This window comes from Triturus cristatus, chromosome 7, assembly GCF_964204655.1.
Source record: "Triturus cristatus chromosome 7, aTriCri1.1, whole genome shotgun sequence".
Lineage (NCBI taxonomy): Eukaryota > Metazoa > Chordata > Amphibia > Caudata > Salamandridae > Triturus > Triturus cristatus.
The window spans coordinates 962167025-962184943 of NC_140590.1; the positions used below are offsets into that span (position 1 = coordinate 962167025).

Sequence of the window (17919 nt, forward strand, 5' to 3'; positions counted from 1 at the left end):
TACAAATTATTTTGTTTGATCTGTTCGTGGTTAATAGTGGTTGCATCCAAGGTGTCACTGGCTCCTAGAAGGAGATAGTTGGGGAAGCTGATTTTTTAAATTTTGTGCATCATAAGGCAGCACCTATGTGGAGATGTTAGTGGGCTATTGAATGGAGTTTAAGTCTCGATAGCCTTGGCAGCGGCTATTGGGGGGGGGGGGTTGAAATTCATGCCCAGCATACTTATTTGGTTAGCACCAGAGGTTTCATTTCAGCTGTTTGAACACATTAGTGACAAGGAGGACAGATACACTATTTTAGAAGGAACATTAGATGGGTGCCTCTGTGACAGGTAAATGTTTATGTGCCGAATTTCGCAAAGCACAATTTTCTGGATATAGTGGCTGAGGCGGTAGCTCAAAGTCCAGAGTGTGATACGTTGTGGTGAAGAGAATTTTAACTATGTTCTTAATACTGAACTAGACTGGTCACTACCACCACTGAAGAAGACATAGGCAGCAATTAGATTCATGTGACAGTGCACTAAATGGGGATTGGCGGACGCTTGGTGGAAGCTGTACCCAGCTGTTAGGGAATACTCTCACTATTCACACGTTCATATGCTGCAAACGAGAATCAATCTGTTTCTCTTTGATGTGTGGAAGTGGAATTCAGTGTTGGCCTCAGAATAGATTTTGAAGACCACTGTCCCCTAAAATTAGGAATAGAGTGGGATGCATATGTTGTTCAAATACCAGCATGTTGATTGCAGCGTGCAGCGTGCAAAACTCCGCGACGTACCTTTGATACTCTCTCCATACTGCAATCTTACAGTATTTCATAGAGAACGAACGGTTGACTAGCGGATCTGAGCACGTATGGGAAGCGTTCAAGGTCTCTATTTTGATAATAGAGGCTATGACCAATTGTTAACTCAACAACATACAGAACTAGTGGATAGGTAAGGGCTTCATAATTATAAAGCTTATAAAGCCAGGAAACATAGTGACAGTGATAAAGTGAGAAAATGCTTGCCTAGTTCACTAGTTCAGAGAGGGCACTCACCTTGAATACTGCATTAGGAACCAGCAGTGGACCATATGTATGGGTAGGAAGGCCACACCCCTCCACCACCTTTTTCCAGGCCAGGAGAGTATCTAGACGTGCGCTAAATGTGCAGGCTCCTGGCTGCCTGAGCTGAACTTTGACAGACTGAGGATTTCTCAGCCCTGTGGGCATGACCTCCTCAGCCTGGCAAAAGTGCCTCGAGGCCATCCCCCTTGTGACGAAGGGAAGCGTCACCGATTGACTTGGATCTGGGTGCTTCAGTTATAAGCCCTGAAGTGTCTAGGGCCAAACCTCAATCAGTGATACCTAGTCACGCAGTGGGGTGGGGTCATCCGTCTCTGTGATCCCATCCCACTCTGTAACAAGATTGGGACTGCTGCCTTCCCTCATTGGATGGGCAAGGCAGCAGACCCAACTCTCGTGGGACCTCCAAGGCTTCCCTGTCGGACAGCTACTGTTGATGCAAGTTTTATGTGCTTATATTTTTTGTTTTGCTGCTTTCATGTATTTTTATTTGTTAGTGAGTGTTGTGAATGGGGGTGTGTGTGTGAATGAATGGGTGTGAGTGAAGTTTATGGGTGTGAGTGAGGTGTTTGTAAAGTAAAGTGCGTGGCCTTCTCCCTCACTCCCTGGTAAAATTACTGGCCGCCGATTTTAGGAAATGGTGACAATGCACTGTTGAACACTCAATTAGACATTAAAGAAGCTTACCTAAGTATTACTCCAGACTGTATGAACGCTACGACACACCCTCTATTCAATGTCAAAGAAGGTATATATGTAATGCACACCTTAATAACATTTCCCCTGATCAGGGAGCCCTGCTAGAAGTGCTGTTAGGGCTAACAGAAACTACGCCAGCCTTGAAGGGCCATGAAAGAGAAAGACGTCTGGCAGTGATGGGTCACCACAAGAATTTTACAGTAGTTATGGGGCTATACTGATGCCCAATGCTGGAGATGTTAAAGGACTCAAGAGACAGGGGAGTGCTGCCCCTACATGAATGAAGCAATAATCAGCCGCGGTCGGTAGTAGGAGTAACTGCAGGGCGGTGACGTGGGGAGGGGGAGGGGCAGGGTGGGGGGTAGTAAACTATGGATTACGGAGGTTTACAGGTAAGTTAACATATAAATTAATAAAACGAATTTCGTTGCGTGCACAGCATCGCATTTGGGGATGCAGTGCACGCAACGAAATTCGTTTTATTAATTTATATGTTAACTTACCTGTAAACCTCCGTAATCCATAGTTTACTACCCCCCACCCTGCCCCTCCCCCTCCCCACGTCACCGCCCTGCAGTTACTCCCACTACCGACCGCGGCTGGCAATAATAATAACCATATTGAAACTAGGGAGAAATTCCTAGAAATTGATTCATACCACCCCTAATCCATGTTAAATCTGGACTATAAAATATTAGCCAGACTGTTAGCAAACAAACTATCTCCACTCCTGTCGGTTCTCACATACCCCAATAAATCAGGATCCATCACTGGGAGGAATATGCCGAATAATAATATCTGAAGGCTATGTCAATTGGTGGAAAATCCACTTTTGGGTGAAATGGATTCATCGGTGGCAGCGGTTGACATGGAAAAGTCATTCAATACCTTGAGTTGGAACTTCCTGCAGTTGGTCCTAGAGGACATGGGACTTGGGGGAAGATTTTTTTTTTTTAAATGGGTGAAACTGTTTTACACCAGACCAACGGCGAGGATATAAAATAGCAGGGTAATAGCTGAGGCATGGTTGGTGGAGAGAGTTTACAAGACAGGGATGCCCCTGTCAATATTGCTTTTTGCGCTGGCCATGAAATCTATGGCAGCCAAATTTAGATGGTATGAGTGTGACTGAGGGGTATTGTTGCTGGTAATACACATTTGTTGTCATAATATGTTGATATACTGAGGAGTCCTGCTGAGGTTCTGCTGGTGATCCTTGAGTACATAGAGGGGTTTGGGTTGTACTCTGAATTGAAGACAAATGTCTTTAAATCCTGCTTATTCATTCAGCAACTTATGGACAAGACTAGAAAGGAGTTTCCCTGACCTCCTGTTACAGTGGTGCCTGAGGTCTTTCTGCTACCTGGAGATTAAAATTTTCCATAAACCATGCCATAGAGGTGAATCGTGGCAGAATACTGTCTGCTGCCAGGGAGTCAGTACAGTTCTGGACTGAGTTGCCAAGTCAGAAATGGGGAGACTAGCTCTTGCAAAAATGCTGATTCTGCCCCCACCTCTAGCATTTTTTTGACACAGTCCCCCAAATACCCTCTAGATACTTAAAAAAAAAATATATATATAGGATGTTATAGGATCTGATTTGACAAGGAGGCAAGAATAGGGAGTCTCTTTGTAAACTGAAACTATCAAGGACATAAAGGGTACTGGCAGCGCCTGATTATGAAAATTATTATATTGCAACACAGCTTCAGTGGGTGACTAGATGGGTGAGCAACTCCCAGTCAGAAGAGGTTAAATACATGGTAAGTGCTGAGGATCTGTTAACAGAGGTGCAGCATTGAAGAGACGGGGATCGGACACATTTCAGATTCCTGGGGGTTGTTCAGAACTGCTGGAAGTGGTGTCTGCTTCCGATAGTGGCTTGTGTTTTGGCGATTCCCTTATAGATGCACCCTAGCATGAATAGGTTGGGGACCATCACTAGAAATGGGCATGCTGGGAGGAGGCTAGTATCCACCCAGGGGGATATGTTTGTGGATCACAGAGTCACCAGGTCTGAAGGGTTGCAAAAGAGCACACAGATATCAGTGGGGCAGTTTCTACTATCTGGATCATTGATGCAACACATATAATTAATTTACAACGTTACAAAGCATACTGATGAATGGCATTGCCAAGTGAGCCATTACAGTGCTGTACTGAAATTTAACTGTACAATCTAGCTCATATGTCGCCCCTTTAAATGAGTTGTGAGAAAGAGATTATGGACAATGCTTTACCCACAATCAGTGATACCAAATACTTAAATAGCCTTCCTAAATTTCTAGAGATGACTGCTTTTAGCTCATTCAGCTGAAAATACTCCACAGGGCATACCTGACAAGGTTAAAGAAGATCTTTCAGGCGGTGATGAATTGTTGTCCTAGATGCAGACCTGGTACTTATGTACTGGAGTTGTCCAGATCTCAAACTCTACTGTGAAAAGGTACAGGGTCTGGTTAAAGAGACCACGGGGAAGAGCTACGGTCATTTCCTCAAAGGTGTTGTGCTACAGAATTTTGGCCTGGTACTAGCCAAACAGCTGGCTATGTCTTGGAGGCTAATCACTCTCCGTCACTTAGAACTTGGATGACCCAACAGTTGAAGTGGACAGAGGCTGAAGATGACATACTGTCTTGCACAGACAGTCCAGAGGGAGGGTAAATGTGATCAAAAAGGGATGAGACGATCATTGTTTTAAAAGCTAAGACGGATAATGTACCGCCATGAGAATGGAGGCTTCGGGCCAGGTAAGGGCAATAGTAATGACTACAGAAGAGAGTATATAATTGGATGCTTTGTTCAGGAGATGTGTTGGTCAACAGAATGAAGCTCCTCCTCTGAACAACACTCTCTAATATTGCTAGTATGATATAATAACTTTTAATGTGGAAAAGCTGTCATGGATAGACAGAAAGACAGATTTGGACAATGTTGACATGTCCGTTAGCACCTTCACGAGGGGGCTTGGAACCTCTATCTGGAGATATATGGCAATTATGTGAATCCCACTATGGTTGTGAAACTCAGGAATGTGATTACAATGCTATAAGGATTATGTTATGTTTAATGTTTTGTTGTTGTTTGCAGTAACACGGTTTGTGTAATTAAAATGGAAATGTTTTGGACTGTCTGGTGTCAGTGATGGTAAAAAACACGTGCGCTACAAAAGTATATTGATCACATACAAAAAAACTCAAACAAAGAAAGAGGATAACAAATCTGCGCCCTGTGCCTGGAAGTTAGTCCAAGATTCCAGAGGGGCATTTAATCAATCTGATTGCTCCATCTGTGACCAATAAGACTGCCTGAATCTTCAAGCCATTCTGACCATTCAAGGCGAAATCAAACAGATTCACTTAAATTACTTGTGGTCTTTCTGGGTCTAGGTTTCCATCGAGGAGGTTAATGGGTAACCCACATGTGGCACCGGCATTCTGAGGTATGCACTGGCAAGCTATTCTGGGCAAGAGGGCTAGGTAATTGCCACACAGGTTTGTCATTGGAGCAGTGGAAGGTTGATCTGCATAGCCTTACAAATAAAAAAACAGACACGGTAAATATTTGTTTATAGCATTCAAAGCTTAATAATTAAAGGTGCTTCCTTTCAAAACTTTTCGGGACATGCAACATTCAACTGGTGCTTAATGTGGCAAGTGGCTGAAGTTCAAATGAAAATTCGGTTGTGGCCACTATTTATTCAGAAAAGGCACTGTTGGTTGTGAGCTTTGATGATTGGCTATGTTTTTTGGGGGGGCTGGTGCCAACCTTATATCATTGGACGAGCCTTCTTTAAATTGATCGTAATACCAGGGTTCAGGCCAAAGGCCAAAATACATTTGTCATTCATATCTATTCAGGCACACAGTTAGGGTACCCTTTCTTCTTCCTGCTTTTTCCTCTCACAGTTGAGCCAATGGCCATGATTTATAAGCATAACACGTTTGTTATGGTCATTATGGCATACCATGCTGGCATGCTCACAAGCTGATTATGTTTTATTGTATTTAACTGTTATATCCTCATAATGTTTATGCATGTTACCCAGTCTAGCTGCTCAGCCAGAGTGAGAGATGGTATTGGAATGTTGGTGTGACTGTGATGAATGGAGTGACTGTGATGAATGGAATGCCTGGGTGCCTGTGTGGATGAGTGGTGACAGTTGGAGATGGGCTGAGCAGCAGGCAGGCTCCTCCTGGTGGGGTTGGAGTAAGGGCTGATGCCATGTATTCATCTGGCTTAAGACTAATGTACTTATCTACTACCTGCAACATGGAACTAATAAAGAAGTCTACAAAACTCTTACAAGGCTACCTGTGTCATTGGATACAACACATTTTGGCGACGACCTGGACTCAAGCGTACTTCAAGATTTAAAAGCGGTCTACAAATGGACAAGAAACCAAGAAACTACAGAAACCAAGAGTAACTACAGTGTAGTGAAGGACGTAGACGGATGGATATTCAGAAGGATTTATTAATACAATAACGGAATACAGGAACATATGAGTGCCAGGGACACAAACTCCACTCTCCTGCTCTATCCTCCTCTTCTCCTGTCCGCTTTCGATCCCTCGCACCATAACCTTCCAACCATGACATACTCATATTCCAAAACCGATCACACATACCAAGCCATACGGAATAACAATACTTACATATACACAACATACAGGTAACAAGAGTAACTACAAGAAGTCAAGTTTGGAACTACAGGCAAGCCAGCCCCACCAGTGTCATTGTCAGCGGACAGCCTCAGCCTGGTCATGCTCCATTGTACACCCAAATATGACGTTAATACAAGGACATACGTGGTGTGAGCATCACCATTTCCTCATCTCAATTTGGGTATGTGCTACAGCAAAATGGTTTTTCACGTTTTGGTGGTGTTTAGAAGCATACAAGTTGTACATCTTTGGCATTTTCAAGCACCATGGGCATGTGGACGGCTGCACTTGAGGTGAGATTTCTGCACAGTGTGCTTACATGCCTTTGATCTTGACATTCACAACGTATCTAAGGAACGGGTTACTGTGGATTCATTTGGCTCACGTACGAGTATATTTCTGACACAAATTGTGTGATCCTGAGCACATTCATATTTCTTTTGTTATTGTGATCCTGAGCACATTCATATTTCTTTTGTTATTGGGCCACTCTTTGCAGTCTACACGTACAAGTGGATTTTGACAAGAACTATTACTACATCTGAGTAGTGCATTAGTTTTCATACTACTGGTCAATACGAACAACCATTTTACCAGTGTCATTAGTAAGTCTTTGCTGTTTGCACTGCGGACCACACTTGCAGAGTTCTGATGTTTTGTTTTCCGGTGGTTTTGGATGTAAATCGGGGCAACAACAACCATTTTATGACAATTTGTGCAGATCTTCAGGTGTGTAGTCTCAATGGCAGTTTAACCGATGTGCACCATTTTCAAAATATGTTACGAGCCGTTACAGTGCGCGCAAGCTTACCTACACCCGAGGGAGTCATGTGGAACCTCTTGACATCCAGGAGTATTCGTGAGGAGTCTGCCTTCTCCACGTCGTTCTTTTAATGCAGCCTGGCTATGAAGAGGTACGTCCGGCAGCAAAAACGCACTGTGAGCCATCCGGCGCGGCATCTACAGCTTGCCGCCGTCTTGGGGTTGGCAGGTGGTTCCTAATAATTTGCGGACAAATGCGTGTGGTGGAACATCGTTGGCCAGTCGCCATGATCAAGAGTCAGCCACGAGTTTTGGGGAGCATGAGGAGGAATTGTCGTCATGGGATCTTGGTGTCTTCATGTGTCTGCTACGGGTGTGTCTTCCGCTGGCCAACATTCCGGCTTGGTGGTTCCTGTGTCAACAACTAGTTCTGGCTCCAAAATTCTAGGGGCTTTCATCTTGTCAATGCTCCTGAGGATACCTAGGACTGGAGGCACTGATACCAATCTTCTTCAATCTGGTAACTGAACTTCGTTTTATTTACGCATGGTAATGGAAGTGCTGACAAGCTGAGCCTATTTACATTTGTTTCCAGTAAAGCTGTGCCACAATCCTCAAACCGGTTGGCTACGTCATGGCACAGTGCCAAGAAGCATGGAACATTTTAATGTGTAGTGTGTTTTAGTCATTTAGTTAGTCTGTGCTCACTAGTACTAATGATCAATTTCATGTGGGTTTGGGACATGTGTTTTCAAATCAACTTGTTATGTGCTATATTACTTGTGTGAGTGTCGAACAACAGTGGGGTATTTGTGAGACTTTGCTCACAAGAGGAATTGTGGATCATCTTTTCCTTCACAGTGTTGTTAAAATGATATTTCAGAAAGAATGTGTTTAGTTAATCCTGTCACAAGGATGCTTCTTGGAGTTTTTCTCGGGTGGTAATCCCAAAGGTTAGGTTCCATTACGCAACGGAGTTTCTAGGCTAGCAGTACTCGGGTGAGAGGTCGCACACCAGCGTATTTTACAGGTAAAATTGTACTACGGTTTTAGGAATGGAGTTTGCAGGACTTAAAGTTGTAAAGTTTTGTGATGTCACAGTTTATGCTTCTTTACACTTGGGTGGCATTTGGTTTAGAGTGGGTGGTAGTCACTTTACATTCCCTTACATGAGGGATGGTTATGTTTGTTCGTTCCACCTTACATTACACTCCCTTACACGAGGGCGGTTCTTGTCTTGGTGGGTGGTTCCCCACCTCTGTGTGTTGTGGTTACGTTACATATGAGGTTTTGTGTTGTGATCAATGTGTGTAAGTCATCATGCGCTGCACGTTTGGCCTGCACGTTTGGTCTGATGTGTTTGTAAGTCGCCTTGCGCTGCATGTCTTGTCGGTTTGTGTGTAAGTTGCCCCGCACCTCACATGTTTCTGTCTTGTGTGTAAGTCGCCCTGCGCCTCACATGTTGTTCTGTGTAAGTCGCCCTGCGCCTCATGAACTGTTGTTGTGTGTAAGTCGCCCTGCGCTTCAGGTGTTGCTGTTGTGTATAAGTCGCCCCGCGCCTCAACGTGTACACACTCTGTGTTGTTCACCTTGTAGTACACGTGTGTTTCGTCTCTACCTACTCTGGGTTGATCTTTGGGGTTTAGTCCCTTACGTGTTGGTTTCACCCTATTTGCCTGTTTTGGTTTGGATGTTTGTCTTGAGGTGTGGCCCACCCTTTACTACATTTTTTAAATTGTTTATTGGGAAGGATGGGGATATTGCTGGTCATTGATTTTTTCTTGCTTGTCAATATTTTTGCTTTTCCTACAGGTTAAGCAGTGTTCCTACTCTTGTGAAGTTGTATTTAGTTTTGCTTCCATGAGTTTGAACCTTTTCTCTATCTGTATATTTTCTTGTCTTGTTTATAGTTCTTCCCATGTTTTCCGATACTTTCATTTTTCATTTAAAAGGAAGGGGATAATGTTTTATCCTCATAATGTTTATGCAGGTTACCCAGCCTAGCTTTCTCCTAGCTGCTCAGCCAGAGTCAGAGATGTATTGGAATGTTGGTGTGACTAATTATGTACTTATCTAATACCTGCAACATGAAATTAATAAAGAAACCTACAAAACTCTACATGGCTACCTGTGTCGTTGAATACAACACTAACCCTGTCGGAAAAGGAAGTAGGGCTTAGATTAACTAGAAAAAAAATCTGGAGATGTTACATCTTTCTCCCTTGGACCTCGATATTAAAGCTGGCATGCAATGTCACTGGGACCCCGACAATCTTAAATAACTAGCTCTTGTTTCCCACAGCTATAGAAGGGAAGTGTTCAAGGGAACGATGGCAGACAGATTTGTCTCCCTTGCTCGTTCTCGACTCAGCTCAGTCTACTTTAGATGTTGATAGTGTCAAAACGCTTGTAATGTTTTGTGACCCTCAGCGCATGCCATATTCTGCATTCTTTACTAGCTGCAAATCTCCACTTTATAGCAACCTAGGACACCCTGTGACACACTAACTAATCAGTGGTAGGCAGGTAGAATAAAAGGTCCTAATCCAAAGAGTATTAACTGGCGTCACAATTGCGACAGGTGCTTCTTTGGGTTCATGTCTCCTGTGACCCACCTTATATGTTGCTGGAGTGCACCCAATGAAGTCCTGATGCTTTACACACTCTACTCTTGCTCCCCTCCAATTTCCCAGCCCTCTGTAACCTCATGTTGCTTGCATGTGCCCGTTTTCCACAGCCCTGCATCACTGCTGATCGAATTGCTGAGGGGTGATATATTCTATGACAGGGTGGGGGTACCAAGGTTCAGCTTCCAAGGAGCTTTAGGCACTGTTGATGTTTGATCACAATTTGCTAAAGTCAAGGGAGGTTTTCGAGACAGTCTCTGGCTGCTGCACTAATATTGTTATGAGTTATGCTAGATTAAAAGCTTCTATAAAGCCTCACTGGGCCCTGGGTCCACCAGGGACCTCCTAGAAAGCCTGTTTAGAGGTTGAGGGAGTTGTCGTGGGGCCAAGATATATGTTTACTGAATGGAAAATGTTAATCTCCAACACTGGGAACTTCTGAAAAGTGGCCAGCTGATTTATGCTTACATTAAAAGTCCGTCTCTATCAATGTGTGGTTCAGAATAATCCATTGTATAGATCTCAACTACAAGCTATATCATTCAGGTCTACTTCTTAAATGTCATGCTCAATTATCGTACAGATGCCCAAGGTATACAACCACTGGTCCTGGTTTCTACCACTTGGTATGGATAGGCCAACTTTGGCGTTTTGTTCTAAAGTACTAGACGATTTAACTAAGATTACTGGAATACGGCTTACTAGTGATGCAAGATTGGTACTGCTGGGCCTGTTCCCCAGAACTTCTGCTACCTGGATTGGTTTTGGAGGTTTGGCGCCTCTGCTTACTAAGCACTGTATCTCCCTCAGTTGGGTGCATAAGACACTTCCTAGTTCTGCTGCTGGGGTCAAGTTTATGCTGCTTGAGACATAATTCTATGTAATGAAGAGGATGGTTTCAATGGTATGATGCTTCCTGGGCAAGGTGCATTTGAGAAGGTTACTATGAGTGCATAGCCAGCATAGACCCCGATGATGCTTCTTAGTACTCTGCAGTAATTATACATTTGCATGTAAGGGAGTCTGGTCCCCTGGGTTTTTTCCACTCATATTTGCTGCAAGAGTTTTCAGTAGTGTTAACTTCTATTTTTCCCTTATTCACTCTTGGTGTGACTTGTTTTTTTCTTTTGATATGTGAAGTCATTCTGTGCAGTTCTATTCAATGCTGCTACCTAATTATTTTTACGTGCTTGTAAATTTTTGTGGGCGGCTGGGTCTCCTAATTTTTGTTTCAAAATAATATTTTTTTAAAGTCAAATGAAAGGCAAACAAATCATATAAATATTTAAGTTTGTGAGACGTAACACAGGAGACAGGTGCTATAGCTGCCTGATTCACAGAAATAACTCAGTATATCCCGTGAACCAAATGGTGATCACCTAAATGATCACTCCAGAACTTCTGCTTTTAAGGACGAAAGCCCTTACCCACCAGCCTTGGTGACATGCTTCACCACAGGGCTACTCCACATGTTCTTTAGTATGGGCTACCAACCAGCCAGACGGGACCTCTTGAGGTGTTCAGTTTGTGGGAGTTGCTATGATGGACGGACAGTGTCAGTGTAGGGTTGTAGGAAAAAGGAGAAGAGGAAAAATGTCCACTTCTTGATTTATATGAAGGTACGAAAATAAGAAAAATACTTCTCAGGTGGACCAATAGCTTTGTTCCTGTCCCCTGATGGGTATGGTCAAAAATCAGATGAATAATTAAACCGTTTGATTTGGTCAATATGTTGCAGACCCTTAGTTTGCCCCATATTGTGTGCTTTTTTCAGCACCAATTAATAAGCAATGTTACTCTGAATAGAGAGTGCATCAACGGGCTAAACTTGTTAAAAATGATTTGCACTTGATCCTTCAATTAGTAAAGACGCTATTGTTGTCTGTCACACTGCACTACTGGTCTACACGGGGAAGGGCTAACAATTAGTAGTACTAATTTCTAATCTGTGATCTCTGGACTGAAAGTGGTAAGATGATCCATCTGGTTTCTCCAAAGTTGAGAGCAGTCTGCAGCCCGAATATCACCCAAATGCAGCCCAATAATATAAGTGGGCAAAATGTTTAATTAATTTGGGCAACAAATAACCAAGTGGTCAATTGGATAAAAAGAAGATAGCAACTAGTTTAAAAGCCCTATCGCGATCTCAGAATTGAGAAAATGTATCCCCGTTTTAACATTATAGAGCACTAACCATAATTTCTATAACTTTAAAAAAAAAATCCTCATTTCCTTCATTTCTAAAGGAAATTATTTAGTTTTCAGTTTTGAAAACATCAAGATGACTTCAGGTGTGCCATACTTTTGACATAAATACAAAATGTAAACTCTCTAGTTGTTCATTGGTACACTGTGGGAAGAGAAGGGGCAGGGGCACGGACTCAGACAACAGAGTGCACAGGTGAGGGAGCAGGATCAGAGGCAGCCAGCTGACCAGGCTGGACAGGCAGGAAAGGCAGTGACAGCACAACGGACCCAGGATAGCAGAGGGGAGGGGGCAAGGGCAGCAAGCCAACCATGCAGGACAGGACATAGAGGCTGTGGCATCACAAACCATGGAAGATAGAAGGGATGGAGTAGGAGCACAGACTGGGACAACGGAGGGAATGAGGGAGGTGACAGGGGCAGAAAGCTGACCATGTAGGGCAGGCGGCCAGGGTAGGGGCAGCACATTGTGCAGGCATGAGGGCACACAGTGCAGGCGTGAGGGCAGTCGCAGCAGAATGGACAATGGAAAGCAAAAGGAAGGGGGCAGGGCGACTCATACGGACATCGGGGACTGGGGCAGAGAGCTGACCATGCTGGGCAAAGGGGAAGGGCAGTAGCAGCATGCACACAGACAAAGGAGGGCAGGGGAGAGGGATGCAAGGGTAGCGTTCTGACCATGCCGAGCAGGCATGAGGGAAAGTGGAGACACAACAGACCATTGGGGGCAGGGTTGCCATGACCCACTCTTCCGCAGTCTGTACTAATTTGAACAATTATGCTAGATCTGGGATCAATTTTCACTCTGGTCTCAAGTCACAGTTGCTTTAGTGTGCATGCCTTTGCCTGCTTACAAACCATCATGTTATACTCATTTGGAGCATTCTCTTTCACTTCTACAATTTACAATGAATGCATGGCCAAGAAAAGTAATAGATGAGACTTGCTGAAAGCTTTTCCATTCAAATAATTAGTTGTTTTTATTATCTCTAATAAACTGTTTGACTTTGAATTGGAGAGTATGCTCCACTGAACATTTACAGACTCGCTTACATGGGAAAATATCAGTCAACAACACACATCTCTTGACAACTATTAAGCCTGCTTTACACGGTCATGCATACGGTAGACTGAGAATAACCGATTTACAACTCAATATGAAATAAGAGTAATTTCCTATCTTAACACTTCTAAAGAATTTATGAATGTAACTAAATACAAAAGGTCAGATCATATACAGAGAAAACTCTATTTGCAAACATGAGATATCTATTTTAACATACAGGTGTAAACTAACTTAACTGGTCTCTCCAGTTTATTCCCCTTATTCACTTGTTACAATACAGGCTCTCTGCAAACAAAATGTAAATAAATTATTTCACAAAAGAAAAAAGGTAGTATTGTACCACTCGGGAAACAGAAGCTGATTCAACGCCATTTTATCATGTACCTAGTAAAGTAAGACTTGGGACACTGAGTTTTTAATGCGTTGATGACGCAACTGTGACGGGGGAAGTCATCAGTGAAGAGGGGGGAAGTCATCAGTGAAGAGAGGCCATATTGTTGTAAGTGGCAAGGTCTCCAATGTTAAATCCCACACATGCAAGTGCACACAAAGAGTGCCCTCCACAGTCCATTGCTAAAGTCTGGCTGACCAGACGAGAAACAAAACAACACATTCAGTACGAGATAGAGTTGTCTGCTTGCTTTTGTAACCTGTAACTCTACATATTTTACATAGGAAGCCATTATGCAGAACAGTTTGGGACCAGTTAACTGCTGTGGCATCTGTACTGGTGACAAAATTAGGTTATCATATGCACTGCTAGCTTCGCCTGCCTTTCTGGGTCTAAAATATATTGAAGGAAATAGGACAAGATTGTTACTGCACTCTCAGCATCTTCTCCTCACCTCCAGTCCACTCAAAATATGCAAGAAGTAAAAAGGAAGGCAGATACTGAACCACGTCACCTCACCTTGACTTTATTCCCATGGAATCAACAACAAAGATCTCAAGGAAAGGGGGACAGAGCAGGTGCTACTGTTTCATCTGCTTCTGCCTTTCCCAATTCCACTAGAGACTATGAACACAAGAGGGAATCAAGGTAGTGCGCTTACGCTTTGCAACAGCTCAGTCACTGGATAGTGACGTTGAATAGCATGGTGACTGCTCTCAGCGTTTGGGGAGGGACAGGGCTTTAAGTGGGCCGGGTCCTGACAGTGCTCAGCACCTGCAGTTCTAAAAGGTAGGTGCCGAAACGTGTCCGTATCGGGCTATCCATTTTTGTAATCACTTTTTTTTTTTACGGACTTTTATATAGCATAAACTTGACCCGAATCGGGTATCAGAGCACTTTACATAGCACCAGTTCCATTACATGAGGACACATTCATTTTTGTTAGGCACGGGGAGATTAAGTGATTTGCCCAGAATCACAGGATGTTCAGCGTCATTGCCGAGACTCACACCCAGTTCCCCAGATTCGAGGTCGACCGCCCTAGCCGTTAGGCCAACTCCTCTCCCTTGGTGATTTAAAAAAAAAAAAAATAACTCTGCAACAGTACCACCCTTTACTGTCTTATAGTTCTTTCAGTCTCATCATTTTAGAACTGAAGCATTTTCAATATTATATACAACGAAGCCATAGCTGTTGCTTTTTTAAACTTATGCAACTAACAGCCATTGACAAAGCCAAAAGCCCTGACTTGTTGTAGGTGTAATGTTACTTGTTGTATTATATATCTGGTTGCAATGACAGAAGCAGCAAAATACCAGTCGGGCGGTACACTAGGCTAAACACAGATTTTTAGAATGTGTTTTTAAGCCATGCCCATAATTACATCGGTTACACCCCTTTGAGGGACCCTTCAGTTTCTTCATCCCACTTAAATCCCTGGGGAGGGAGCAGGGAAGTGGCAAGAGACCAGGCATACTTTTCTTAATTTGGATGGGATTGTGATGGATTAAACTAATGGAGGTGTGGGAATATGGAAAAAGACCTTGCATTACTTTAACTATATTTCAAAGAAGGAGTTGCAAGGACAGGGAGACGGATATGATGTATACATGGGTGTCTTATGACACCAGCATTCAGCGATTAATTTGCCTGTTCATGGTTATAAGGTGGAGACAGTGAAAGCCAATATGTGACACAACATTACGCAGTACTAATTATCGGAAAGTTTATTTTCCTTCCACATTGGGGTACCAAAACACTCAGGCTTCACTCTTGTCGCTCGTAGTCTAGAATATGCCTTTGGAAGCAACCTGTGGAAAAAGAAATCATATTTGTGCACTCTTGGTCCTATACTAATTCTCATATGTATACAACGAGCAAACTACATATCCTTGGCCTCAACGCAAATCTAGATAACGCGTTGTAATGGTTTGCGCCTAACTCCTTGGCCTCTCTAACAGGCAATCTATCAGAATAGCTCGGATTTTAATGGTTACAAAATATTAAAGCTCTCATATTGAAGTTTATACCCGGTGAAAACACATACATGGTTACCACTTTTCTTTCAGCTTTTGGTCATGCACCTGCTAACATGTTTGCCGAACAAAAGTACCTCAGGTGTCAACCCTCTAATTAGAAGACCCCTCCGAAGCTCCGTTAGGAATGAAAAGCGTTGGGATTACAAAGGTAAACACCTGCTCTCCACACCCTGCTGCTGAGCAACAAGCAAACAACAGTGCCGTGCAGGCCTAAGATGGAAGACTAATTGGTGACACTGCAAACCCGACCGTTTACGTCTCAAAACGTGGTTTTGTCACCATCCTACGAACTATACTTACAACATTCGCACAGTTTCGTTGTATGTTCACAGAAAAGATAAACGTGACTATTATATAAAATTAATCAACCAGCAGATCATCTTTCTTCGTATCCTTATAACTGACGTGGTGAAGGGATATGAATGTCCATGCAAAGCTCCTACATTGGGGGGGTTTAAATAAATCATTCTGGCTTAAAATGTATATGAAACAGCCCTTGTAAGGTCGCTGAACGATAAATTGTATGCAATAAAATAACATTGTTTTTATGTTTGAAGACCCTTAATGAAAACATACATAACTTCCAGAAAGAGACGTGTTTACTGAAATTCATATTATATTTTCTCAAGCATATTGTTTTAGCTGTCTACATTGCTGCTGTTTTATAATACATAGCACAACACTTAAAGAGAACAAGAAAAAGTAAAAGAGAACTTACTTGCAAACAATCATCTGCTTTGCCATGAAGCCAGCAATGCATTTCTGGCTTGATAAACACGAGGTCCGCTTGACCGGTCTTGCTAGTTTATCTCCGTGTAGTTTAAATGAAAGTTGCATTGGAGAAGCAATTGAATTGCATAGGCAGTTACTTAGGCAAGATTGTACATACTAGTTTGTGTGTAGGCTGGCGATCAAGCCTTAACCTTTTCAGTTGAGGATGGAAGTATCAATATACACGCATGGCGGGTGCCTTGCATACACTGGGCACCAGATAATTAGATCCCGTTTGAAACAGAGGTAGTGTGGAAAAGATGTGCCTTTGGTGCTATGCGATTCTTCAGGACGTGCGTTCCATCTCATATGTTGTAATAGTGAACTCCAGTGGGAAGAGCCATGTAGGCAAAGTGATCTGACTCCCACTCATTCTGATTTTGCTATGCTTAAGAATTGATATTTGCCCAAGGGGTAGGGTGCACATCCATTCGCAGGGCAGTGTAGTAGGGATGGAACACCTAACTGAGGGAGCTCATGAATAGCTGTGCAGGTGAAACATTATCAAACTTCGATATGTGAGGCACCCGGAGCAGAGGGTGACAAAGGATGGCAGCAAGAGGTTCCCCAATGTTTACTGGGGTAATTTTTCTGGGGACATTGCTGAAACTCTGAACGGTAATGTAATTTAAGCTCAGATGAACCACCATTTTAATGGTCCCCCCCTTACACTGTGGACCGGATATAAGGCCAGTAGATGGGAATGACCTCTGGATCTGCATTCCATTTTTTGGCTCAAAATGTGAGAGAATGTATGTGCTTATGTAATCAAGTATTTATGACCTGGGTTAGGTGGTACAACGAATAGGGTCAGGGTGGCAACCCTTGCAGTGAATATGCCTACTTCTTGTATAACAAACATGAATTTTGTGATATCTACAAACATTACAGTTACAGATTCGAAGTGGGACAGGAGTGGGCAGTGGCACGAAGATTCAATCAAGGTTCATAATTAGGGCTGGTTGAAATCATGCATGCCAAGACTGATTAGACTTTGCCATGGAGAAATAAACCATGCTATTACATAGAATATGGGAACACGCTATGACAGCTGATGCAGGTTGAATGGCATCAACTCCTTGTTGACTTGAGTTTTTCTTTGGAATGTATTTTATTTTCCATGCAAAGTGTAAACTGCAGGGAATGCACTACCGTAGCAAAGTCATCGACAAGATAAGCAATCGCAGTACATCAAATCAACAAAGGACCCCCCATCAGACACTGAAATTTACATGGGGATCTGCTGGCTGGAGCAACCCCATGGTGTCCAATTGAGGTGTCACAATTCAGTGTTTCCCCTACTGAAGTGATAGAGACCCTCTTTTCGTTCCTGATATTTTCTTATAGAGACACTGATCCTGCTGTTCACTATATTGAGACTATTGATCTAAAAGCATTCTAATTACACCCGCTGCCAAGGGTGTGAAATAAAGATGCAACATTATTGCTGAGGTAATGAGACATCTACCCAGATAAGATTTTGCTACATTAGTGACTTGTAAATTCAAGCCCCAAGAAACAAGAACATGAGATATCCAATCCCAAAATGCCTACACCATCTGCCAAGTCACACTTCACATTCTACAACAAGCCTTGAAAAATCTACTCATACTCTTGTGA

The 17919-nt window shown here is 43.0% G+C and overlaps 1 protein-coding gene across 4 annotated transcripts in view; it reads right to left on the minus strand.

The window, feature by feature from the left end:
- Nucleotides 1–17919, minus strand: part of MACROH2A1 (macroH2A.1 histone) — a 217957-nt gene that overhangs the window by 197172 nt on the left and 2866 nt on the right. The gene's annotated exons all lie outside the window — the stretch shown is intronic.